The following is a 27,080-nucleotide window of genomic DNA, read 5'->3' on the forward strand; positions in this document are numbered from 1 at the left end:
AATACTGAATCTGTTTTTGTGCAAGTGAGATGAGTAAATGCATGCTCACATTCAGTCTAGGACTACAATAACCATCATGTTTACACAACACACACAATGCCTCTGCATCTTACTCCCAATTTGTCAGTCAATAAAAGGGAAAACAAAGTAATTTGTGTTACTTATTTGAAAAAGTAACTTGGATATTTTGTTGTCAAAATACTTGAAATTACAAAATACTTGAAAAAAGTAATCTGATTACGTAACTCACATTACTTGTAATGCGTTACCCCCAACACTGCTGGTTATAATTGCTGTGAAAATTTATTTATGCCACCTCTGAGCAGCATTAAACAGTCTAAGCACCTAAATGCCATTTCAGAAGCACTTCTGTGCCACCTTTGCAGTGTAAATTAGGCATTAGTTCTAACTCTAAAATCTAAATGGAAGTCACATTGCAATTTTATTTTCTGAAATTGTAAATAAAAAATATAAAACATAAAAACATATTATTTTGAAGAAATCGTCATGGCTCCGAGACGTGATAGTGGTGTCCGGATACATCGCCCTCTGAAGTGCACTTTGGAGTGAAAACAATCATGGCCGCCATATTGAAGGGTCGTTCCAAACCGAAGTGCTCAAAGCTGGCCACTTCAAAGGGCCCTTCGGAATGAAGGATTTCGAAAGGTACAACTGATGGACACTTCGGGCCCCCCATGATCCTTTGCATAGGGAAGTTGTTTGATGTCACAGAATGGGTACAGGAGGCTTGGAGTTCGATTTTACCTCTAAACGCATGTATAGTATTTTTCTATACAACTGTCATATTTATACGAGTTAGATTTTGTACATTATTATGGTCAAAATGACATTGTACTTCAACAAAAATACTGTACAGCTCCCTTTATCAGTCCATTCAAATCTTTAAAATACATAGACACAATATACAATATGGTGCAATAAACCAAAAATTAATAAAAAAATAAATTAACATTAAACAAAAGAAGTAGTTTGCACAATCTACTCATTATTCAGAGTGTGTTTTTGGGGGTCAACCAGTGTACAAAATGTGCGACGAAGGCGGCTCCTTGATTGTCTCGTTAAGGTGACGCAGAAGTGCGTTCCAAAAAAAGAGTTTTTTTTACCCCTACACCCTTCATCCCTTCGAAGCTCTCACTCCGGAGGGTAAACCCTATGAAGGGATTAGGGCATAGGGATGAGCCCTTCCGAATGGAACGCAGGGAGGTTCGTATATAACATTGAACGATTCATTCTGCATCTGTTCTCGAGTCAACAACTCACTGATTCAAATGATTCGGTGAGAGCGAGTCTCCAGTTAACAATTCACTGAATTCACAAGTCTATCTCAAAATGAGCCAAGAACGAGAGATCCTTGTAGTGAGCATGCGCGAATGCAAAATTTAAGGATATTATTGTATATGAAAATCATATTTAGGACACGACTGTCAGAGATTTGTAAACTAAATCTGCTGTAAAAGGGTAAGCTGTTTAAGCCCACTGTATGAAATGCTTGAATGTGTACATGTCTATGTGTATACCATATAGTTATATACTATATGGTATATTTTGTTAATTTCACTTGTTTGCACACTTGAACTATCAGTAGGATAATTATTCAGTAGTGGTGTATGAAAAGTTGATAGAAAAATGCATAGTCTTCTTTATTGACTTTATTGACTAGTGCTAGCTACCTGACAAGTCATAATTCATAATGATGTCAAACTGAATTTTCTGTCTTTTGTATATGTGTTCATTCAATAGTTTTTGGCTAAATTGAAAACCTGACCATCTCTGCTAGAAATCTTATAATGGGCCATGTTTGGATCTTCCATCAGGGCAGTGATCCAAAAACAAACATCAAAATAAACACAAAAATTGGTCACTCAACACAAAACCAAGCTTTTGCCATGACAATCTCAGTCGCCTGACCTGAACCCTAAAGAAAATGAGTGGGGTGAACTGAAGAGAAGAAGCACCAACAAGGAGCTGGGAATCTGAAGGATCTGGAGAGATTTTGTATGAAGGAATGGTCTCTGATCTCTTCTCAGGTGTTCTCCAATCCCACCAGGCATTATAGAAGACGACTCAGAGCTGTTATCTTGCCAAAAGGAGGTTGCAAAAAAGTATTGAATAAATTATGTATGATTAATTGTGAGCAATGTGTATTAGAGAAAAACATTTATTTCATAATGAGATTTCCCCCCCATTTAAAATTACTATTCTCCAATGAATGGTTGGATTTTTGTAAATTTTTTAAATAAAAGATCAATAGGATTAACAATGCAGATTTATTTTCACAGGTTTCTTTAGTCATATTTACAAAGGGTATGAATAATTTTGAGCACAACTGTGTGTATATATACACAGTGACAGGAAATTCAGTTTGGCATCATTACGAATTATGACTTGTCAGGTATCTGAATTGAAACTAAAACAAGCGAACCAAAGTTTTACACTGTACCGTGCAATGAATGGAGTCAGTTTGTGGCAGCAGTTAACACATACAAGAGCACACATGCATGGAATGTGCAACCACAAAATTCCTCCAAAATGTACTCAGATTTCAACGGAATTCAAATGGCTATCAAAATTGTATGCATCAAGCTGATTTAGTAGACTTACAGCCAAGTTAAGGCTGCTCTGTGTCTGAAATGGATCAAAGGCCAGCAGTAAAGACGTTAGTCAAAAAAGTGAGATTAAATACATAAAGTATATTTGTGTTATTTAATATTTAATTATTGCAGGATATAAATCCACAGATTTTCTCCCATAATTGGCACAAAAAGTGTGAGAAGGTTGGCAGTGTTACAATCCATGTTGCTGAAGCAGGGATGAGTCATACACGGACTTCTATGCAAATAGGAACTTTATTCAACAAGGGAACAGAACAGCGAACACGTTTAACCAACATACAAACAACAAGAAGGGACAGGGAGTGCAAGGAGTGAGTCCAACATAAAGGGTGTACTGATGACGATGGACAGGTGCAGGGAATCCAGGGAGAGCGGGAAAGCTGATGAGGGAAGTGAGTTCAGGTGAGGAACAGGGAGGATACTGGGAAACGGAGTCCGGGACAGGCGTGGTTGTAACATTACCTCCCCCTCCCCGGTAGGCGCGTCCTTGCGCCTAAGATGGAACAACGGGGGAGTGGGGGTGGGCGTCCTGGAGACCTACACACAGGTGCGGGGGGAGGTGCAGATGGGTCTCCAGGGCGGGTCTAGGAGCTCGGGCAGTCATGGTGGGTCAGGAGCCTCAGGATGCCATGACGCGTCAGGGGCCGTGGGATGCCATGGTGGGTCAGGGGCCGTGGGCGGCCTGGCTCGGGGGCAACTGGAGCTACTGGCTCCGTCCAAAAGTCTATGAGCCAGTGATCGTCGATACACTGGGGAGGTTGAGGACAGCTTTCACCACACACCGGAGGCTCTGGCAGCTCGACGACAAGCTTCACTGGAAGCTTGGGCAGCTCGGCGGTGACCATTTCCTGGCGGGCCTTTGAGGTGGCGGCTGTTTTCTTTGGCCGTTTCGGCTTAGGGACAGGCAGGACAAAAGGGGCAGACCCACTGGAGGGATACGTGGAGGAAACTGGCTGTGGTTGAACTGACCAGGCCGTGTGCTTTTTTGAGGGGACTGAACGAGGAAGAAACGTTCGATCTTGAACCTCTTCGATTTCGAACTTGGAACCATTTAAAAAGAGAATCAGATTCATAGACTCGACTAGGGAAAAAAAACAAAACAGGCAGGTTCACTATAACGAATCATGTCCTCGTCCAGGCCCATCAGAAAGCATGCAGTAAGTGGGGCATATGGCCAGTTCAACAAATAAGAGAGCTCAGAAAATTCCTCCACATACCTCTCCAGGGGGCGACCGTCCTGCCGAAGATCCCGCAGTCGGTCTGTCGCTGATATTACCTTGCTGGGAGGCACAGGAGAGCTTTGGATCAAGAAAATTCCCATCCTGTAGAAGTCCTGCGGTTGGGTCCGTTCTTCTGTTACAATCCGTGTTGCTGAAGCAGGGATGAGTCATAAACGGACTTCTACGCAAATAGGAACTTTATTCAACAAGGGAACAGAACAGCGAACTCCTTAAACAGTGCATAAGACAGGGACTGAAATGTACCAACATTCTGGGGACCAGTGTTTTCTTTTGCAGAGCAACTCAACTCCAATTTTTTTTTCTTTTGGATTTGGTTCAAAGATAGCTCGTCGTTTCTCATGGAAATCAAGTGAGTCAGCTAGATGGGGATTAGAATAGCAGATGGGAGGGAAAGGAGGTTTCTCCAAGCTGCAAACTTATATCTGCATTAGTTTTATTAGAAATGTTTTCAGCCAATCAGTATGCTTGGATTTGAGACACTGGCTTTACTGGGCTTTATAGGGGGTTTTGTAGGTCAGTGGACTAATCGGGACCCAGAGGTGATATTCTGCAGCACACATTGACCTCCATTACACTACTGCAGGACATTAAAAGAAATAGTGAGAGAGAGACAGAGATACCCATTAGTCCCATGTTAAAGCAACTCATTTCAGTACATTTCTGACCACAAACTCAGAGGCAGACTGGGAGCAGAGTCCGCCCTTAGTCTGTATGTAACACAGCACTTCCGTGGCTATAAAGCTCCAGGGACCTTATCAGCGCAGTGATCGTGTCAAATAAACAGAGCACTTTCAACTCTTCTAAAACATCCACAGACTCACAGTCCAACTGTAACTGGGATAGACATTCACAATTGGCTTGGAAAAAGAAAGAAAGAAAAAAAAAAAAAACAGAACGGAACAAAAACATAAAAAGGACCTGACACATGGTCTCGATCCCTGCGGACACATGCAGGCCATGCCACATTTTCCACTCTGAAAACCTGGGCAACAGTATGTGTTATTACCACTTCCAGCTAATACGGATCAACAATTACATTTTTTTTTCAGCCAAAAATGAAAATTTTGTCATCATTTACTCAACCTCATGTTGTCCCAAACCTATATGACTTACTATCTTCTGTGTAACACAAAAGGAGATGCTTTTAAGAATGTCCAAACTGCTGTTTTTCATTCAGTGAAAGAGTATCGAGACATTCTCTGTCAAGCTAAAAAATGTACATTTTATACTGATTTTATATTTAGTTGACTACATCTTTGCATTTTCAACTATATATTTTCTTGCAGGGTAGAGCAGGAGTAGCCAACCCTGTTCCTGGAGGGCTACCATCCGGCAGAGATTAGCTCCAACCCCAATCAAACACTCGAAAACCTGTAAAAGTCTTCAGATTTACTTGTAAATTACATGGATGTGTGTTTGATTAGGATTAGAGCTAAATTCTGCAGGACAGTAGCCCTCAAGCCAGAGTTGACCAGCTCTAAGGTTGAAGATGAACGTTTAGCAGTGCAAAAACACAATAAATGTAAATGCCTTAATTTAAGGACATTTAGAGATGTGATATATGGAGCATGTCTTGCATATTACACATTTTTTGCATCACATAAAACATAGAAATATTTTTTATACCTTAATAGTGCAATGTATCCTGGGAGATAAAACTCATAAAATCCAAAATATATCAAAAAGTCCTTTGAATTTCTTTTACTAGTCTAGATGATGTAAAAAGTGACATAAAAATTACTTTTTCACTCTTACTTGTTTAAGGGTTAAATTATAAGAGATAATTTACACATTACATTTACATCTTAAGTAATATAATAATAATATTGTATATATTTTTATTTATTATCTTATCTAGTTATCACACATTCAGATTTTTTTTTTTTTTAAACATAGAGACATATAAGATGTGTAATGTACATAATCTCTTATAAATAGTTCAGTATTGCAGATCAGTTCATTGCACACCATGGATTTTGCTTGCCCTCCACCTTCCCCAACACCACCTGCTTAGATCTGCTGCTTCTCCCTATGTTTCCTTCATCCAATTCACCGTTTTCATTTGCATTTTAGATGTATCCACACTCAGCAGCAGCAGAAGCATAGCAGATCTAGTCCACCAAGACAAAGCCTATATGTACATTCCATGTTTATTAATAAATGCTGGTTAAATTAATTCCGAGAATTGTCATGATTGAATTACGTTCATGGAATTTCCATCATATTTTTTAAAATCCCTGATATGAAGGTTTTCCACAACAGTATGAACCCAGTGTAGTGTAAATAATTTACAGATACTAAGATTTTCTAACATCTATTGAAACACAAGGTTAAAGATCCTTGTGAAAATAAATTATTCAGTGCTAGTTTTCAGTGGACACTGTTAGCACCTTTTTTTGCAGTACTGTAACTGAGTGTGCTGGTTCCTAAAGAACACTCTCTTTGATCACACATTCACATTGTCCGTTAATCCATTATAATGCATTAACTTTCTGCTGTAGCCATTGCTCCTTTGAACCCCAGACATCAACTAAAGCAATAGGCAGCTCTGGGAACATTATGAGTGGCCGTTATAACTCAAACCTTTTCAATAATTGAAATTCATTCTGACTTGTGATGAAGGCACACACATACTGTTAAAGTGCATAACAACAAAACAGGCTTTGATTAAAGATACATCTATGCCAACTTGGAGATAAATCACAATCTTTATGCTGGCAACAATCCAGTATGTTCATACTCACCCTACGCACATAAACATTTGCATACACTAAAGTTGGATCGACACCAACATTTTGGCTTCATTACTATACCAGCCTCTGTTTCCACAGTACTGATACTAAATCAATACTTTATGCAACAAATAAACAGCCTTGGGCAACTGATGAAATTAAACTAGATTTTAGATTTTAAACTAGAATTAAATAGATTCAGTCAAATGTAAATAATTCAAGATTAATCTCAGAATTTTTCTACTGTCTTCAGTTACTTTTTAAAGAAAAAAAAAAAAAAAAAAAAAACCTCCAAGCAATTAATCTGGATGACAAACATAGCGGAATATTTCTATTTCATTAAACCGCACAGGAAATGCAAACACTATTAGAGCAAATCGGCTCTAATTAAGTAATATAACAACTTTTACCACACTTATGTAACAAAGAATCGTTTTTGCTGCTGCTGCTGCTGTATGATGCTGGCGTCTTAATGTTTTACAAAAATATATTTCGTACTTGAGCATTGATGATAATCAAATTCCACCATACAAAGAGTGCAAATGATTTCACTTTTCTAAACATCCCATCTGGATTTGATTCATAGATAAATTACAGAATGAAGCAGTGATAATGTCAAATCCGCTAGTGCATAAAAACACATTTAATGAATCTCATGGGTAATCACATTAACATACGCTTCAACGCCACACTTCCTGCACTGCTGAACTGTGCTTCCACTGCTGAATTGTCATCCGCCTCAGGTGCCGAAACTTGCAAAATGATAATAATCACAGAACATTTTTGGTACTGCGGTACTTTTTAGTAATGATATGCCTTGCAACTCTACATACACACACATACTCATATCAAAGCCGTCACATTTAAGTGACTTCTGTTCATATTTCTGTGAAAGTGTTTACTCATTGGTCGAAATGAAAGATTGATTGAAACTTGAAACCACCTACCAAAGAGACATTCAATCAGGCTGAAACATTATTAAAACATCAAACGACTTCAACACTCCTCCCCTTTCATTCAACTGCACACAAAGGCAAAACAATTCATTTTCTCTGTTTCTCTCCCACACATACACTCACATATGCCGACACACACCCACTGCCCCCATCTTCATAGTTAATACATCAAACAGCATTAGCTCGCACTATTGGAAGGCCTCAGACAGACATGCTTCTGACAGACCGTGATCTCTCTCCCTTTCATACGCACAAACACACACATATACACAATGTGCTGCCAGTGTGTAGATTGTATCTGTGTTACTAGGCTTGTGTAATATCAAGCTGAAAGTGATGTGCTGTCTTACCTGCCAGTATAAACTGCTGTAGAGCCAATGAAAACCAAACTGACAAGCATTGAGATCTTTAGTTCAAACTTCTGAAAGCTCACATAAATCTATAAAGCTTCATTATCATCACTTATTATCACTGTCCATCAGGGACGGAGAGAAATGCATCAGTGTTCACAAAAGGCCTCATTATCAGGTTTTACGTATATAGCTAACACATCCATATTCATGAGTGTATCTTTTATTCGTTTGTAATGAAGGTTTGGATTAGAATGCTCCTGAACAAGCTTTATTGGCTCTTAAACCCATAAAGGCCTTTGGCGTCTAATGAAATGACCAGGTGGTCCATTAGATTTCCCCTCAAAAAAGACATTAATTAGTTCATGAGCTGAATAAAACTCCACGTAATTAACACTGATGGACGGAGCTCTCGTCCATTTCTCCTTTTCATGGAAAATAGCGCGTGGTGTCCGTCCTCTTTTATTTCATCAGTGCAGTAATTATGCTATTGATATTCATTATTAGTTTTCAAACAAGCCTTTGTAAGCGCTGCAGGGTTGTTAAATCTAGGTAGCCAAAAATAAACAAGCCCCATTGTGGACCCGCTTCCTCGCTCCACCCAAGTCTGGCCTCGCTTTCTTATTTTTCAGTGCCGATTTGCTATATTCAACTTCAAATGCAAGAATAAAGAAGATGTTTGCTGTGTTCCGCCTCAGCCTTAGCTCTCAGTAGGCATTAGAAAGGAATACCGGTGCTCTATGAAGTCCTAAATGCGCCCTGACAATCTGAGACCCACTTGTAATGCCAACTTGGTATTAGCACTGACACGGTACTATTTGGAAGCTGAAGTGGTGTTATCTTCAATTACCTGATCATTCTCTGAGTGAGCAGGTAATCCATGAAAAAGAGTTTGGCTTTAAGGCTAGAGAATGTGTCGACACGTCTCTATTTTTTCACTCTGTTTTCCCCACCGTCCCCAGCGGACACGTTTCATTAGCCTAAACCAGCTGTGGTAGGAAACTCATTGCAATGACGCTTAGCAGATGGATTTCTCGTGTTTGAGAGCCATCCAGAGAGAGTTCCTTCGGCCTTGAACGTGGGTGAGTGGGAGTGTTTGAGTGTAAATGCACGAATGCGCCGCATTTCTGGAAAGCAGGGAGCACACAATCATATCACATGACTGCACTTTGGTGTCTCTGGAGCATCTGAAAAAGAAATGAGTGTGGGCCATTATCTTTAACCCTCCAACAGTGCAGACACAACATCTTCTCGGATATAACCCGGCGAAGTCCTTCCCCCAAGACCGCGTTCAATAACGCAGCTCCTAACATCAGATTAATGAGGCCTGCCTGGCATGTGCACCAAACTCTCTCTTAATAACATCGCATTTTTTTGTGCTCTGTAGAACAACGCAGAGCAATTTAGCAGAACTGAAGCTGCCTGAATTCTCCATAAATCTCCTCCGTCATTTGGCCTGCCGCCGCGGTATCTTTACGGGGATGGCGAGATAGCCCGGCGAATCTCCCTGGACCTATTTGCGATCTACTCGGCTGACTAAAGGTGTTTCAAGGAGAGTGTGTGAGTCGCGTTTGCCTGCCTGTCTCTCCTCATTGCCATGAGAAATTGTGAGGCTTGATTTAATTTCCACTTTGTTTTTGGTGATCTGTGTCATTCCAGTTAAAGATGTCACATGTCTGCGGACCCACCTCACCTCCGGCGGCTCGGTGACATTTTCAGAGCTGCTTTCATCAGTGTCTATCTGACAGGCTTTCTTTTCGCAATGCTCTCCATGAACATATAAGGAAAACATATGAAAAGACACAGCCCCTTGTGCTTTACCAGAGTTCCTATCAAAGAACCCCACATTAACTTGTCAAGCTAAAAATAAATAATGTATTGAATTTAAATAAAAAGGCAGAGACGCCAGTGGTGGCAGCTAGCGTGGCAGTGCTTTGATCCACTTCATCAAATATAGAGCGTGTCGTTCCCTCTCTTCCACTCTCCCTTGCATGCTGTCTATCTATATTGAGCCTGCGCTTTCTGCATTGTTTAAATGACAATCCTGGAAAAAAAAAAAAAGGAAAAAAAGGTTCCAAACCGATAAAGAAAGAAATGCTTTTTTCCCCCTCCGAATCTGGCTCGGTTTTTTTTTAATTTGCATGGACGTGTGATGTGGGGATAAGTCACATGAAAGGCAGTGGCATTTTCAGGTGAGGTAGATAATGAAGAGGATGTGAAGAAGGGCTGCAACTGCCAGCATCTTCCTGCAATGAATGGTGGTCCAGTGAATAATGCTTCCATTTCCCTGCTGGCATTTTAGTGGCATTTTGATGTGAGTGCGTGAAGGGTCCCAGGAGAGAGGGGAGGAGAAATCCAATAGAGATAAAACTCCCTCTTCTCTGTGTGCATTTATAGTTATGCCAAACATCAAAGATCAATATCAATGCTTGGTCTTCAGTTGGCTGATGACGGAGAAAGAATGTAAAAAAAGACTTCTAAGAAGATCTGATCGATTGTGATGCATAAGGTTCCATTTGCACTCTTTGTATCTACCTAATGCATTCTGATCGTGTGTGAAAATAAAGTGGGGGCTAATAATTCGGTACAGGTTCACTTAGGATGCTCCTCGGGCCTCAGCGAATGGTTTTTGCTGGGCTTGTTTTCAATGGTTACGTAATGGGATCGAGCGATGCCGTGTGACTTAGAAAGGAGAGAGGAAGAAGAGAGAGAGAGAGTTAAAGAGAGAGGATTCCTTCCTCCCTTCTTGCTTTATTTATGAGGGCTGCTGGTGCTCTCATGGCTCTGATTCATGAATGGAAGGGAGAGAGGAAAGAAGAGCAGAAGAGAGGAGTGTGCATCGTAAGCCACTCCGGAAACTACTTGCCAGCTCATTGCTCGCACTACACACGGCCAATTCAGGTATGAGAGTTTTCTCACCTGATGATGCTTTGGGGCTTTTGGTGCTTTTGGTGAGTTCCTTTTGGTTGGCATGAAAGTGCAGCTATCAGCTTAAATGTGGGACAACTGAATGTGGGAAAATCTCCCAAATTTTTCAAAACTATGTGACAAGAATATATTTCAAAACAACAATAAAATTTGACAACAATAGTATCATAAATCTCTTCAGCTCAAATCATGCAAAAAAAAAAAAAAAAAAGGTATTGTTCAGGCTGGTACAGTTAAAGGGTTATGCTGCGTTCACGTCACCTCGTATTTACTGGAATCTTGAGATAACAACACGTGACGTTATATTTGGAGCTGTTCACGTCCTTTTGGTCCTTGGATTGGGAATTATGTGTTTCCATGGCACCACAATCAACACCTAAATGAATCTACAGCGGTCAGGTGGTACAGCGGCCACGTGGTACATGTGGGAGCTCTCAGAAAACTCCCAGCTTACAAGCTGTAATTACGAGCTCTATGAGGACGTGAACGTGTTTTACAAGCTAAAATCTCGTAACTACAGGAATTATGAGGCCGCGTGAATGCACCTATAGGTCACCCAAAAATTCTGTCATTAATTACTCACCCTCGTGTCGTTCCAAACCCACAAGACATTCGTTCATCTTTGGAACAAAAATTAAGATATTTTTGATGAAATCTGAGTGTTTTTTTTTCTCCCATAGAAAGCAACGAAATTACCACCAAATTAAGTTTGGACTACAGTGATCCAAACTTAATTTTATGAAGCGATGAGAGTACTTTTTGTGAGCAAAAACAAAACAAAAGTAACGACTTTATTCAACAATGTCCTCTCTACCCTGTCAGTCTTCATTGCGTTGAAGACATATTGCAGAACGAATTTCATCAAAACTATTTTTCTGATATAATTTGTGTTCTGAAGATGAACGAAGGTCTTACGGCTTTGGCACGACATGAGGGTGAGTACTTAATGACAGAAATTTCATTTTTGGGTGAACTAACCCTTTAATATACATGCACACTCTTTAGTGTGCATGTAAACTCCATCAAAAATTCAACAGAGTGCAACAGTCAGATTCTGGAAGTAAAAATCACCTTAACTTTCTCCATAGATACTGATTTTTTAACTGTTCTGTATAAACCTTTCAAGACAGACCACCATGAGCTTTAAGGTTATTATAATTGATGTTATATGATTCTATTAAAGCCATCAGTCAACCTTATTTTTTAAAACATTGCATTTAATAGCCATATTCCAGGTTAAGAACACCATTCACAAATCCTGAAGAGAAATGTGCACCAATCAGAGAATCACCCCATATATTTGTGTATTACAGTTCAAAAGTTTGGAAAATTATAATTTTTTAATTGTTTTTTTTTTTAATAGAAGTTTCTTTATGCTCACCAAAGATTCATTTATTTGATCAATAATACAGTAAAAATAGTAATATTGTGAAATATTATTTAAAAAAAAAAAACTGTTTTCGATTTTAATATATTTGAAAATGTAATTTATTCCTGTGATGTCAAAGCTGGATTTTCAGCATCATTACTGCAGTCTTCAGTGTCACATGATCCTTCAGAAATCATTCTAATATGCTGATTTGGAGAAAGAAACATTTCTTTTTATTATTAATGTTGAAAACAATTGTGCTGCTTAATATTTTTGTGGAAACTATAATACCATTTAAAACTTTTGGGGTAATATGAAAAAAAAGAATACTTTATTCAGCATTAAATTGATCAAAACTGACAGTAAAAGACATTTATAAGGTTAAAATAGTTTTTTTTTTTTTTTTTTAATTATGTTCTTTTGAATTTTGTATTCATCAAAGAATTCTGAAAAAAAAAACACACACACACACACATATATATATATATACATAGGTGCTGGTCATATAATTAGAATATCGTGAAAAAGTTATTTTTTTTATTTATTGTAAATTATTTTAAAAAATGAAACTTTCATATATTCTAGATTCCCTACATGTAAAGTAAAACATTTCAAAAGTTTTTTTTTTTTTTTTTTAATTTTGATGATTAGAGCGTACAGCTCATGAAAGTCCAAAATCCAGTATCTCAAAATATTAGAATATTTCCTAAGATCAATCAAAAAATGGATTTTCAAAACAGAAAAGTTCAAGTTTTTTAAAGTATGTTCATTTGTACACTCAATACTTGGTCGGCAGCACATATTACAGCAAATGACTTGCTCCTAGCACAAATTACAGCATCAGTGAAGTGTGGCATGGAAGTGATCAGCCTGTGGCACTGCTGAGGCACTATTGAGCCTTCAGATCATATGGATATTGTTGGATCAACTGTTTCTCATCTTTCTCTTGAAAATATCCCATAGATTCAGGGGTCAGGCATGTTGGCTGGCCAATAAAGCACAGTAATATCATGGTCAGCAAACCACTTGGAAGTGGTTTTTGCACTGTGGGCAGGTGCTAAAGTCCTGCTGGAAAAGGAAATCAGCATCTCCATAAAGCTTGTCAGCAGATGGAAGCATAAAGTGCTCCAAAATCTCCTGGAAGATGGCTGCATTGATTTGCACTTGATAAAACACAATGGACCAACACCAGCAGATGTCACGGCCCCCCAAATCATTACTACCTTCAGAAACTTCACACTAAACTTCAAGCAGCTTGGATTCTGTGCCTCTCCAGTCTTCCTTTAGACTCTGGGACCATGATTTCAACATGAAATGCAAAATTTACTTTTATCTGAAAAGAGGACTTTCAACCACTGTTCGCTGTCCAGTTCTTTTTCTCCTTAGCCCAGGTAAGAAGCTTCTGACGTTGTTTCTGTTTCAGAAGTGGCTTGGTAGTCCTTTTCCTGAAGATGACTGAGTGTGGTGACTCTTGATGCGCTGACTCCGGCTTCATTCTACTCATTGTGAAGCTCTCCCAAGTGTTTGAATCGGCTTTACTTGACAGTATTCTCAAGCTTGTGGTCATTCCTGTTGCTTGTGCACCTTTGCCTACCCAATTTCTTCCTTCTAATCAACTTTGCATTTAATATGCTTTGATACATCACTCTGTAAACAGCCACCACATTCAGTAATGACCATCTGTGACTTACTCTCTTTGTGGAGGGTGAAAAAAAAAACTTTTGAAATGTTTTACTTTACATGTAGGCTATCTAGTATAAATGAAAGTTTCATTTTTTTAAATAATTTACAATAAAAAAATTAACTTTTTCACGATATTCTAATTATATGACCAGCACCTGTGTGTGTGTATATATATATGTATATATATATATATATATATATATATATATATATATATATATATATATATATATATATATAAAAAGGTTTCTTGAGCAGCAAAGCAGCTGCTTTCTGAAGGATCATGTGAGACTGAAGACTGGAGTAAATAGAGTAACTGCTGAAAATTCAGCTTTGCCATCACATGAATAAATTACATTTTAAAATATATTAATAAAAAAACAACAAAAAAAAAAAAAAACAGTTGTTTTAAATTGTAATAATATTTCACAATATTGCTGTTTTTACTGTACTTTTGACAAACATATGCAGTCTGGGTGAGCATAAGAGACTTCTTTCAAAAGCATAAAAACAATCGTAGTGATTGCAAACTTGAGAGAGCAATGCTTCGGAATGTTTTGGAATGTAATAATAGTTTTGAATTGTTCACCCCTCTCCATTTCTCTTTGTCCCAGACAATTCCTGCTTGTGACAGCTGTTTTGGATCCATTTTTTTGTAATCCAAGTGTCTCTGGTGCTTACTACACAGATGGACTCCTTTGTCGTACAGTAAGTGGAACCGTTTCCAAAGTGGGTGCCGCCGGGGAGGCCGAAGGGACTCGAAGGTTTGTCTTATTTCTCTCTCGGCCTGCTTAGCAAAATGACAACCCTGACTAAAGCTCACGTTAAGGAGGCAGAATCTGTCCGGGCAGCCTTGTGGCAGCGAGCTAGCCAAACACTCTCTTTCCTCATCATGACATCTTCATCTCAACAGCCTCTCAAAGAGAAGAGTGACTTGTCTTTCACTCTCTTTGACTCACTTCCTTCCTCCAAGTCTGTATCTCTCTCTCCATTCTCTTGGCTCTGCAGTGTGCCTGTCACTCACTGTCGGCTGGGTGGAAGCTCATGTCTGACATGCTTCCATTAGTAGGAAGACTGTTCAATTACCTCAGCTCACGATGTTTAAACCCTGCCAATTACTGATACATCTTCCATCTAAATTATGCATACACAGGGCTGGGCTGCTCCGTGTAATGATTTTCCCCTTTTGACACCGTGCTGTGTTGAGACCAGCGCGCCTGCAGTCGGAGGGAAGGTTTATCCAGATGCCCGTGCTCGCTGGTGTGCCGATAGATCCCAGTTTAGTATCTCACTTTGGTGTATCTTGTGCTCATTTAGTCTGATGCCTCCACAACGGCAGCTTTCTGAAATCACTGGCACAAAGCTTGCCGTCTTCAAACTGGCACACTATCTCTCTGTATGTGCTCGGCACATCTCTTCTCATCCCACTGTCTCCTAGCAACCTCGGCTGTCTTCGGCCCATGAGGCTCCCTCGTATCTTCACTCGGCATGACTTATCCCCCTTTATTCTACCCTCCACCCCCTCCGCTAGTTGACCTCTATTCAGCGTTTGGGATGTGACCCCATCTCTTGCATGAGTACTCTCTCTGTACCATCTCAATCCAAGGCTACACTAACCTCTCTTTTCAGTTTGCTTGTTTCTTTCGTACACCGTCTCACTCCATCTCCGACTATTACTCCTTCTACGGCACCCTATAGTTAATCTCTGATCTTGGAACCACCACATGTATCCAGACCCCAGTGTTTCTTTAAAAGACAACATGAAACACCATTCAAGATGCATTTAACTTCTGTAACGTGGCATTTCTGAGTAAAACATGACATTGGGTGAGGAAATAAAGTATGGCAGGACTTTATTTTATCTACTGGGAATTGATTGGATTGTGAAAAATGGGCATAACATGCCAGAAAGTCACAAAATCTGAATGCAAATTTCTTTCATAGTCTTAATAATAATTTAGCTACTGGTTAACATTATCCAGTAGCCCCCAAGGCTGAAAAGGAAAGCCAGTTCAGAGTTTGATGAAGGCAGAATGAAGACATCTTTTCTTTCCTTGGAACAACATGCAATGAATCATACTTAATTCTACCAGAAATGTTAATTAAGAAAGTAAATAAGGTGAATTTGGTTGACTTTAAAGACATGAAATGGCATTCACACTGCATTTACCACTCATAATGTGACATATTTCTGAAGAACAATACAGAAGGAAATAATGCGAGGCAGGATTTGATTGGACCCTAGGCTGTTATATTAATGGTTATTTTTCCCAACTGCACAGCAGTAGTTTATTAAATTTTGATGAAAGCAAATGTTTATGAAAATATACATTTTTCTTTAGAATATTATGACCCAATGAGTCACGTATAATAACATTTATTATGAAAGTAACTGTAAACTTTTCCCTCAATTCTGATTGGTTGATTGGAATGTTGTTCTAGGACCAAGAATGGTGTTGATCCAGGAACATGTTGTACTTGGTGAAATCATGTTCACCAACATGGTAGCATTCTTATAAATTCCTCCACTTTTCTTGAATGCATTTCTAAGATTGACTGTCAGGCAAGCAAGCATTATTACTAGTGGAATCAAGGAGAATAAACTGAATTACTTTCAAATCATCAAAGTTCCCCATAAGTAATTGTTTCTGAGTCAGTGACCACGGGCAGCAGGGGGCAAGGGATGGCCTGCCTGCCTGCAACCAAATAAGCCTGCAGCAGTGCTTGAAAGTGCATTCTGCCCTATTATGGATAAATGCACAAAGAGCTCGCATTAAATTACATTCAATTCAGACAGACTTCATCACACAGCACCCCTACACACAGCTAATATAGGCCATATCAAATGAGCTCTGAATCACTTCCAAATCAACACTCTGATTAAATACACTTGCTCTATCAATAAGCAGCCGCCTTAAATCTAACACAAATTCGCATGCTGCTGAGACTAAAGACACAGACTTCAAGGAAAAGACCCCCCCCCCCCAAACCCCCGCCCCCCGGAGAAAAAAAAAAAAAAAGGACGGGTTGAGAATAAAACACAGAAAAAATTCACATAATTACCGAACTCAGAAAACTGTTGGAATTATTATAAAAATTCAGGCTGAACTTTAAAACATTTAAAGTCATTATTAAATACACAATAACTTTTAATAGCAATATTGTTTTTGCCAAATTGATTTGCTTTTGTTTTCAAAAACAGAGAGCCAAGAGTTAGCTTTTTAGTTTTTACTTGAGAAAACAGAACAACCAATTAAAGCATTTCAAACTCATATTATGTAATTCAGAAAAACAAACTGGCATGATCTTCATAGACATATAGTCCATTACTAAACATTTCTTTATTATTAGTTCACCAACTAACCATCCACTGAAACTGTATTGGGAGATTGAATTTGGTGGGTTAAAGTATTAGTTCACTTCTGAATGAAAATTTCCTGATAATTTACTCACCCCAATGTCATCCAAGATGTTTACGTTGAAAGGTCACGCATGGCGTAGGCAGAAGTACCGCGGTAGGGTGAAAAACTTGATCTAATTTTCCCATCCAACTTCAAAATCATCCGATATCATTGTTTTACCATTTTTTTGTAAAGGGCGTTTGGCTTAACCTTTGCATGTTCGCTTAGTAAACACTGGATCTTTACTTCCACCTACGTCACGCATGACCTTTGAAATGTGATTATACAAGCATTTGTGGTTAAAAAGTATAGAAATTTTTTATTTTTTTTTAGAAAATGACCGATTGTTTCGCTAGATAAAACCTGTATTCCTTGTCTGGGATCGTGTTGAGTCCTTTGCAGCTGCATTGAAACTGCAATTTGGACCTTCCACCAATCCTGAAATGTTTTCCTCAAAAACCTTAAAGGTGCCCTAGATTCAAAAATTGAATTTACGTCTGCATAGTTGAATAACAAGAGTTCAGTACACGGAAATGACATACAGTGAGTCTCAAACTCCATTGTTTCCTCCTTCTTATATAAATCTCATTTGTTTAAACGACCTACAAAGAACAGGCGAATCTCAACATAACACCGACTGTTACGTAACAGTTGGGATCATTAATATGTACGCCCACAATATTTGCATATGCCAGCCCATGTTCCCAACATTATGAAAGGCATTACACAAGGGCAGCCAGTATTAATGTCTGGATCTGTGCACAGCTGAATCATCAGACTAGGTAAGCAAGCAAGGACAATAGCGAAAAATGGCAGATGGAGCAATAATAACTGACATGATCCATGATTACATGATATTTTTAGTGATATTTGCAAACTGTCTTTCTAAATGTTTTGTTAGCATGTTGCTAATGTACTGTTAAATGTGGTTAAAGTTACCATCGTTTCTTACTGTATTCACGGAGACAAGACAAGTCGTTATTTTCATTATTAAACACTTGCAGTCTGTATAATTCATAAATACAACTTCATTCTTTATAAATCTCTCCAACAGTGTAGCATTAGCCATTAGCCATGGATCACAGCCTCAAATTCATTCAGAATCAAATGTAAGCATCCAAATAAATACAATACTCACATAATCCGATGCATGCATGCAGTATGCATGACGAACACTTTGTAAAGATCCATTTTGAGGGTTATATTAGCTGTGTAAACTTTGTTTATGCACTGTTAAAGGCAAGCGAGAGCTCCGTGGGCGGAGAGCACGAGCAATTAAAGGGCCAGCAGCCCTGAATCGGCGCATTTCTAATTATGCCCCAAAATAGGCAGTTAAAAAAATTAATAAAAAAAAATCTATGGGGTATTTTGAGCTGAAACTTCACAGACACATTCACAGGACACCGTAGACTTATATTACATCTTGTAAAAAAACATTCGATGGCACCTTTAATTTCTTTTCGATTGAAGAAAGAAAGAAGAACATCTTGGATGACATGGGGTTGAATAAATTACCAGGAAATTTGAATGAAATAATCCTTTAAGGAGGGGTTGGTTGGTCCAGTAATTGCTTATAGTGGACAGAGAACAAATGGTGGCTGAGGGTCAACAAAATCATATAGCATGATACTTTTCTCATATATATAAAAATAAGTTCAATTGCAAATGACAACTAAATTTGTAAATGTTTCTATTTCCCTTACACATTGGCTGATACATCATTACCTTGCACTTGCTAAACTTATATCTAAATATGTTACAATCTAAAAGTAAGTGCACATTGATTTTAAGGACAGCATATACCACCATCTTAGATAAACATTGAAGAAGCAGGTTGTTAGAATAAGCACAATCTCTGAGACTGGCGTGAGAAAGATTGAAACGCTGTTCAACTGCCATCCAATTGTAATATCGTAATGCATTGCAATGTATTGCTTTCCAATACTTATTGCAATGTGTACTGTATTATGAAATAGTCTACACTACCCAGCCCCAATTCCAACCATCCCTGTGAGCATCAAAACATAGCAGTATCACTTTGAAAAAGTATTTCGGTGACGGTAAAGAAAAACAAGAGTTGTAGATAAAGATTTTTCCTCCATGAGCAGCGCTTTAAAGATTAAGAAGGGAAGCTCATTTCATATGCTGTGTTTGAGGTTCTCAGTCACAGTCAATTCAGGCGGATTGCCCTAAGACTTGTGGAGGCTCAAGCTGTGATGCTCTGGCAGAGGTGGTATAGGGGGCTGCATCCCTCCCCAGCTGTGCTTCCATGGAGATGAGGAATGTAGAACACAGCCAGGGCAGGCTGGTTTGAATCCCAGCTGTGCTGCAATGGCAACAATCAAATGCAGGACAAAAGCGGTTCATACTTCATTTGGACCCCAGCTGGGTACCAGGGCGATGCCGGAAAACAGGACAGTTCAGCACACACCCTTGTGAAACCCCAGCTGTGATGGAGAAAGAAAGCCGAGGGGTAATACAGATGTGTCTCCCTAATCTTGTACGGCAAACTGAAATGGAGGGCACAGGGTTCCCCTACACTGGAGCCGATCTGTGCCTCCATAATGATGCCATCTTGAACAACAAAGCTCAAACACAGAAAAGTGGGGCAGAACAGTGTTCTGTCAATACATCACTGATATGCTACATTTTCTTCTTCCCAAAAGCCACAAAAACTGGCACAGACAGGTTTTTAGAAAACACGGCCAAAGCGATCAACGAGTCGAAGCTAATAATTAGCTTTATCACACAATGACATGGGTCGTCTAAGAGGGCGCATCTCCCTCTTTGGTGAACAATAGCAGACAATATGTTTCAGATCAGGAGAAATCTCCAGCGGGGATTGCCTGCTTCATATAATACTTGTCAAATCCCGGTTGACACTTCATATGGACTGCTAATCAGAGACAATCCATCCCTGGGTGAGATCCTGCAGTTTCCACAAATCTTTTTGTTGTGAGCACAAAAACCCACAGAGCTGCTGCTCGGACTTCACATTTCTGGTCTTTTGTTTACTCTGACATTAATCCAAAAGGGAAAGAGGGGGGGGGAATATGAATTTCTAAATAGGTATTCAGTGCAAAGAAAGCTAAATGACTGCTGAAAGACTGAGTGATTGCAAACAAGGATAACGAGACTATGAAAAACTGGTAAATAAAACAAATGGAAATAGACTGTCTATTTTCAGGACTGGTGCTCTGGAGACTCGTGCCTCCGTGCTGCTTTCTCTAGTCTGATATTTTTAGATGGAAATTGGAGTGTGAGTATGACATTGTTTCGCATACCTTACAATTACGCCTTAGGAAGTTTGCCACCCAGTTACGGTGTGAGTAGTTCCTCATCTCCTGGTAAGCCTTTAAAAATGTCAGATTTGGAAAGAAAATAGGCATGTGCTGCACAGAAGCAAGATTTCACTTGACATGAATATTTTGTGTACTGCTGGTCCATAAAATAGAATAGTTTGTGCTATACAGTGTTTTGTAAATATGAATGGGGTAGCAGCTGAAGATTAAGGTAAGGGTAAAAGTTTGATTAGAGATTGTGCTTTTCTCTTGTGATTGGCATCATAAGAAACCAAAAGACAGTCATCTGCTTTTAGAACTTGATTACATAAGTATAGCAATTCAGACCAATTTTGTCTGAAGTGTTCATGTATTAGCAAAGTAATGAAAACATCTGCCTCTCCAAGGTCTTTAAGGGCTTCAATAAATGCTGAAGAACCATGATAGTCTTACAAACAATCTAACACATAATTGCACGCTACAGTGAACACTAGATAATTTTAAAAGCTCACTGAAACTACTCTCAAAGGGACCAAATCCAATCTCTAAAACTCTCCTATTTCATGCTGTACTGCATTTTGGTATTGTTAATTACCTTCTATCATCCTGTTGAAAACAGCCAATATTTTTTATTTATTTTTTTTGCAATCGTGTCAATACCAGAGGCTATCTTTAGATATCACTCTCTTACTGTAGCAGTTTTGTTGTAGTAGTCTACACTGTTGTGTCAGGGTTCTTTCACTCCGGTTGGTCTTATTCTTGGTTTGATGACAGAACCCTGACACTAATGTATCGTCTTGTCCGGCTTCAAATGTGTGGGCCATGTGCTCGCTCGTGTGTGCGGAGTGTGGTGTCAAGATCCCGGAACTCCTGTATAGTTCAGTTCCGTATCGGTGTCCGGACATTCATTCTCAATGTTTTGTCTTTTGTTGTGAGCATGCAAGTGTTCATTCCCTCACAGTTTCCTCTTGTCAGGTCTTGTGTGTTTTTATAGAGTACCTGACTTGTGAACTGTTTTATTGGCCAAGTATCCTTGTTTTGTGTAGAATGTGATGGTTTGGGATGGTCGTGTTTTGTGTGAACACATGGCTTCTGTCATGTTCGTTGTGTCCCCTGTCTTGACCCCACCCTCCTTGTTATCTGATTATTAGTTAATATACACACTTTGTCCTCCCTCGTTATCTTCCTCATTTGCTTCCCTATTTATTGTCCCCAGAGTTCTCTGTCTTGTGCTAGATGTTGTTGAATATCCCCGATGTTTCCTTATCGTGTCCTGCCTTGCTGTGTTGGTGGATCTTGTGTTTTCCCCTACAGAGTAGTTTTTGTTTATTTTTTTGCTATTTAAATGAAGTCCATTATCTCCTGTGTTTGAGTCCTGGCCTCATCCCCTACACCAAACCTGACAATTTGAAGCAGATACTGGTGTGCTGCTAAGCAAAGCGGCTGAGCTGTGTGATGCAGTCGTGTGTTCCTGGTTATGAAGTGTAGAGGCTTTAGCAGACTGGCCTATCGCATTAGCGTTACCACAGTGAGCATGGAGAGGGGGAGATAGACAGGCTCAGTGAGCATCAGGGTGGCCCTGCTCTTCTCTTCTTATCAGCCTGCAGTGCTTGCTGTCCAAAAAAAAAAGCAAAGAAAGGGAGGGAAAAACAAAGTGCAAGAGAGGGAGAGAGAGGGAGAGAGAAAAAAAATGCAGATGTAGCCAAGCAATTAATAGTCTCCTTGCCTGGCATTTCAATTCAAAACTCAAGTAAAAATTTTCTATTATAAGTATGGTAATTATAGATAAAAAAAGAGCTTTCTCACCCACCATCTTACCCTAAAATCCCATATGGACTGGACTATATTATTTTAAGTCACTGCTGGTATTAGAATATGTAGTACACAGTGATGGGAATAACGGCGTTATAAATAAACGCTGTTTTTTTTTTCTTTTTTTTTCAGTAACGAGTAATCAAACAAATTACTTTTTCTCCCGTTACAACGCCGTTACCGTTACTGGCAAAGCCTAACTTTTTCCTAAAAACCATTCAGTGATGGATTTAGGCCTGGATGGCCCAGGGCGGCACAGGGCACCCGCGCAAGAAAAAACTAACAAACGAATGCGCGATCGGGTTTTTACCGCTCATTTGCACGCAACGTCAATGATATCATGTCACTCGGTGGGTAAATGAACCTGGTCGGGAGGGACTCGGAGTGTTCGCTCGAAGAAGACAACTGGATGAGGTGACATCTGTAGGGACAGCGGGACAAGTTCTAAATCAACGCTAAATTATGGTAAGGCAAAAGGTCTAAGCCATCGGAGGCCGATTTAAGTAACGTAAATAAATAAAAAAGATAAAGGCATGTATGCAGCTTACTCATATCATAATAATAGTAGGCAAATAATAAAATATGGCCTATGGCCTAGGATTTATGGTATTTTGTGTTATTTTTTGCCTCAATTTGTAATAATTTAAGTATATACATTTATATAAAATAGCTAAATTTTATGTTAAATCCACTTTAATAAAGATCTACATTTCTAAATTTCATTCATAGTGAAAAATGTGCCTGGGTTTAGTGGACGATTACTGCCATCTACTGGAAAGCAAACACTTAATTAAATTAAAATTAAAATAACATGAATTTTTAACTACAGCCACTAGATGGCTAGAGAATTAATCAATGGTGCACATTATAAAATCATTATTATAACTATAAAAATAACTCTATATCAAATTTTAGCATTTTTTGTACTATCATTTGTACTATCATGGGTATTTGAAGATATTTTTGAAAAATACAATTATTTACAAGGCTGTAGAGAACAGTGCACTATTGCAGACTTATATACTGAGGTTTTAATTACATTATTTTAATATAGTCAGTCGTGAATTAAAGTGGGCCGGTCTAAGGCATGAAACTCCAGGGCTGAAAATGAGTCCCAATCCGGCCCTGATCGAATATGTGAGATAAGTTTTTCTAGTCGACTAGTAGTTACTCATTTAAGCCATTAGTTGACTAATCACATTTATATTCATTTAATTTCTTAAATACTGGAGAGAATAAACCATAATAATGAGCGTTTATCTATAATATAGGCTAGCCTATATAGCACTCAAGCGCAAGCATAAAGGTTGCCATAAAGATCTGGCAAAAGTAATAATTATGAATGTGATAAAACACAGCAAGGAGACATTTTAATTGTTTATTAATAAAGTAATGTTTTCTGAATCAGTGTCGGCTGCGAAGATTAAGTTGACATTGCTGATTCTCATCATCTCCGCATACTGGACGCGCCTAGAGAGAGAATGCACATTTCGTTCGGATTAGGCTTCATAATCAGAGTAGCCTATTTCTTTTCATTTTTAGATATTTCAAGCTTTCTGCAGATATATTTCTCATGTCTGCGAGGCAAGCAGCTGCTGAGTTTCGGTTCATTTCGCGCTACAGTTCATGCGCCAGTGATTGCGCCCGCGCATCCATGATTATATTGTCTGCTATATTTGCTTCTTATTAAATCCAGGCAATTGGTTGATAAAACATTGATTAAAATTAAGATAGAATTTTTACAAAACGAAATTCACTTTAAAGAAAGGCTTTCTACAAAACATAACTTAATGAAGTGGTCAAAATCGTGTCTGACCCACTCCATGTCTCCCGATATATTGCATATCTTATGATGCATCTTACTCATGCTGTTCACTTTTCATAATCAAGTAAATGAATTTAAAACATAACACAGGACTATTTAAACATAAATATGAAAGTACATTTTCTTTAATGGCTACCAATACGTATTGTACAGTACAGTACAGAGACATTTCATAAGCAAGAGCGGATCATGAGTCACAAGTCAGATCAAATATAATTTATTCTTAGACTTATATTTAATATTGGGGGCATTCAAGTTATTTGACTTTTTTTTTTTTTAAAGTAACGCAATAGTTACTTTTCCTGGCAATTAGTTACTTTTATAATGATGTAACTCCGTTACTATTTGTGAGAAGTAACTAGTAACTATAACTAATTACTTTTTTAAAGTAACATGCCCAACACTGGTAGTACAATATGGCTCCCATTTATGAATTGGAATCTGAACTGAATTAAAGGTTTCTTGTATCTTAGCTCCATGTTTAAGACATTAGAATTTTTGAGCATCAAGGGCATTATTATTATTATTATTGATAATAGTGATTTAATAAATTTTAATTAAGTAAATGAATACAAATATAGCTATAATAATATTACATGTACACATTTATGGAGGTGGCATTTTATTAAATATACCACTTCAGAATAGTGTACAACCCTGATTCAGATTTATTATTGAATTAAGTGTTTAGTGTTACTCATGCCACACAATGAGACCTTGCCTTGGGCCGTTTCTTCAGAGACACGCTAAACACAAAGACATTTCAAAAGAAGCAGACAAAGACAATATAAGCAGGAGACAGAGGGGAAAGAGTGAGAGAGGGAGAAGAGGGGGTTAACAGGGGACAGCACTTTGAGGAGAAAAGGTTATGGTTCATTTGTCACTGTCCGATTGGTTTGCCTTTTCCTCATAACAGCACGCATGAATCCTTCCCCTAAAACCCCCTTCAAAGTCCCCCCACTGGCATGTGTGCATGCGCACATGCACACACACAGATATACATACACTCTCTTAGCCTGAAGATGGGCTTTATATCCTCTATCCTATTCTACAGAGCTTCTCAAGGATTCTTTTGATTGTCTTTATCATGGCTAAATAGTTTATTTAAACTCGATAAAATAGAAAAGATATTTGTTTTACATGGAGGACAAACCTCTTAATTTCACAAATAGTGAGCTGGACAGCTGTCATGCTGTAGAGGAAGTACAGGACTAGGGCTGGGCCGCAATGGTAGTGAGGTTGACTGTCTAGATTTTTGTTGTTAATTGTTAGTGCTTTAGCTGATATTTGATCAAAGATAAAGCAAAAAAGGTATATTGTGAAATTGTATATATATATATATATATATATATATATATATATATATATATATATATATATATATATATAATTTTTTTTTAATTATTATTTATTTATTTATTTATTTTTTATTTTAATAATTAAATTCAAAGCTGAATTTCCAGAATCATTCTTCTGTCTTCATGATACTTCAGAAATCATTTTAATGTACTGATTTGGTGCTCAAGAAACATTTATTATTATTATTAACAATGTTGAAAACAGTTGTGCTGCTTCATATTTTTGTAGAAACTGATACATTTTTTCAGAACTCCTTGAACTGAAAGTTCAAAACAACAACATTAAAATATAAATGTATGCAAATACTTAATTGATATGTAAATGTCTGTCAATTTTGATCAATTTAATGTGTCCTTGCTTTTGAACTGCACTGTAAATGTCCGTAAGAAAATTGTTACAGGACTTCATAAAGATTGGATTAACCATTCAGACTAAAAGGTCAAGATTCCACTAGTTAACATGACCCCGTTAGCCCCCTGCTGGTAGATGCCGTAAATACACAAAAAGCATAAAATATATGGTAACACTTTATTTTACAGTGCCGTAGTTACACGTTACTACATGTACTTAGTATAGTAATAACAGTAAATTACAAGTGACTAACCCTAAACCAAATCCTAACCCTAACTGTAACTCTAAAATAAGTTCATGTAGTTAATTAATAGTACTCAGTACTTATTTGAGTAATTACAATGTAACTAAGGAACTGTAAAATAAAGTGTAACAAAATATTTTTATTTTTCCATTGATGGCCATTAAAATATATTTGTATTCTGGTTAAAAAAAAAAAAAATAATAATAATAATAAAAAAGCTACATTCAAATCACAAATATTTCATCTTATTATAGTAGGAACATTTTTATTTTGCTGGGCTTTTGAAAGAGCTTTTTTTCCCCCTCACTGTTTCTTGCCTTTCATGTCATAGCTTAGTCACTAGTAAAGAGTTTGGGACTGAGCCCATGAGCAAAGATGGCATATTTCAAACTGGGAACTTCCAGGGGGTCCCGTACCAGGTGCAACTGAGATGAACGGGAATGCTAACAGATAGCTCTCCAGGTTTTATAACCCTCTTTGGTTCAAGCAACCCACCGACTAGTTGATTTTAAAACATTTTCAATATACAAGCCTAGGTTTTTTTTTTTTTTTTTACAGAGGTGGTAACAACTAGAAAAATAGTTTTTTCACTCTCTCCTTATTATGTTTTCTCACTAACTTTCTCTATCCTGCTGGGACTGATATGGCTGTAGGATGTGAGGAAGGCCAGAGCTGAGGTAGCAGTCCAGAATGCACTGCCGGCAGAATTGGATAAACTTGTTTATTGGTATTGTGTGTCCACTCAAAGAGCATCACTGTGTAATGAATGGCAGAGCACAGCTATTGCAGTAAACTCTCTCTCTGTCTTTCAAATTCACATCCAATGGAGCTTTAATGATGTGACTGTCCAAACTAAAATATTACCAACAAAATGTAGAGCAATTTCTGAATATAACACAATCCTTTCTTCCTCTC

General features: G+C 38.2%; 1 protein-coding gene across 5 annotated transcripts in view; it reads right to left on the reverse strand.

Moving 5' to 3' along the window:
* pcdh1a (protocadherin 1a) overlaps window positions 1-27,080 on the reverse strand; it is a 104,957-nt gene that overhangs the window by 59,246 nt on the left and 18,631 nt on the right. The gene's annotated exons all lie outside the window — the stretch shown is intronic.

The sequence above is a fragment of the Megalobrama amblycephala genome, linkage group LG2 (genome assembly GCF_018812025.1).
Source record: "Megalobrama amblycephala isolate DHTTF-2021 linkage group LG2, ASM1881202v1, whole genome shotgun sequence".
Lineage (NCBI taxonomy): Eukaryota > Metazoa > Chordata > Actinopteri > Cypriniformes > Xenocyprididae > Megalobrama > Megalobrama amblycephala.